This window comes from Arachis duranensis, chromosome 3 (genome assembly GCF_000817695.3).
Source record: "Arachis duranensis cultivar V14167 chromosome 3, aradu.V14167.gnm2.J7QH, whole genome shotgun sequence".
Lineage (NCBI taxonomy): Eukaryota > Viridiplantae > Streptophyta > Magnoliopsida > Fabales > Fabaceae > Arachis > Arachis duranensis.
In genome coordinates this window covers 21016220-21017955 of record NC_029774.3, presented here as the reverse complement: position 1 = coordinate 21017955, position 1736 = coordinate 21016220, and positions in this window count along the sequence as shown.

The window sequence follows — 1736 nt, the reverse complement described above, 5'->3', positions numbered from 1 at the left end:
TAGTGAGGGATTGAATGACTATTATATCTCCTGATACAATTTGAAAAAGACAGTAATGGATACTTTGAAAAAGGAAGACAAAAATAGTGAGTTGCTCATTGAAGGCTAAGAGAGAAAAGCAGCTTGACTCTAATGTTCAAATAAAAGAAAATGATCAATAAATTGTATTTGTAGATAATATAGAGATGAGACTTTATCATCATTATTCGTATTCACAGTACCATTCTCCTTGCAACTTCCAGATTTAAGTGTCTTTCTAAGAAATGAGAATATCACACATTACTCCAAATATTTACAATAAAAAGAACAAATCAAAGTAGATATACTACAAGAAAAGCGAAGGATAGCGGCTAGAAATTAGCCTATGTGTTCGAATTTGCCGCAAATTGGTAGAATCGCGTCGGTTTTGAGCTGCGGTTTGGCTTCAGCTGCGATACTATGTTGGATAGCAGTTGTTCAGTAAAAATCGCCACAATTCAATCGTTTTTGGTATATATAGTGAAGAATCAGCAGATTTCCTTCTTTTGTTCCTTGGGCAAACACAAATGGGAGCAGAGGCGCAGAACGCACCTCTGCGCACGAATCCTTGCCACTGTGCACCTCCGCTCATCAGTACCAGTTGCATTGCGTTTTCCCTTGCTGGTGGGTCCATCGCCAGTCTGCTCCCTACTTCTTCTGGTCCCATCCTTAGGTCTGCTCAGCTTCTTGGTTTAGATTATCAGTAACCAAAAAATCCGTCTTTCAATTTTGTTTTATTTTCTTTTTGGTTTTCTCGATTTGATTTTAGAATTGTTCACTAAATCGAGAATTTTCGAGATTACAAGCATAAAGGTGCTCCATGAGCACCCTAAATCTTGTTAACACAAACCCTTACTCCATGAGCTTCTGCTGGCCCCTGACCCCAAAACGGTGCTCCCCTGCTTCCTTTCTTCAGCCAAATATGTTCTATCCGTGGTTCAAATTTGCTGCAGCTGCACGAGTTTCTTGCAACAGTCACCTTCGGCCTCCGTCGCTGCTAGCCTCATCGCCCTTACCACAATCTCAGGTCTTCTCCTTTCTTCTTTTTCTTTACTCGGGTCTTCGTTTCTTATTCACCTTTTTATTTGGATTCTTGTATTTGTCAATTGATTGAACACCGAAAGTTACATTTCAATTAACTTAAAGCAATTAAAGGTGATTTGAGGAGTAATTTTTCTCTCCATATTTTATATTCAATAGATTAAATATCTTGAATTTGCCACTTGATTTAAATGCTGATTTTGAAGAGTTAGATGAAAATGATGAAGTCCTTATTTTTTTAATGAGATTTTGGGTGCTAAAAATTTTTTTCTTGTTAATCTCTATTTGGAAAGTGCTTAAAGCTATACTTGGAAAAGAAAAGAGTAGTTTTCCTGATATCTGTAATGACTCATTATTTTTTATGAAGGTGTGTGATTATGGGTAAGTTCAGTAACATAAATGATTTAGATGATATTTTATTTTTGTTTTGGTTAAATGAGAATCTATGATTGTGCTTATTTTTTAGCATGTACAAAGTTTTTTTTCCATTACTTTGATGATCCAAGGTTATCAGTGGTTATTTTGGTGCTAAAATAATTGCTTTGATAATCTAGGATTTTTCTTTTATTTTTTTATTTAAAATACACCGAGTTTCATCTTTTTTGGTAGTCATTAAGCATAGGAGAAAACTAGAATTTTCTCAAATGCCTCAAGACGAATGGTTTTCTAACCTGGGT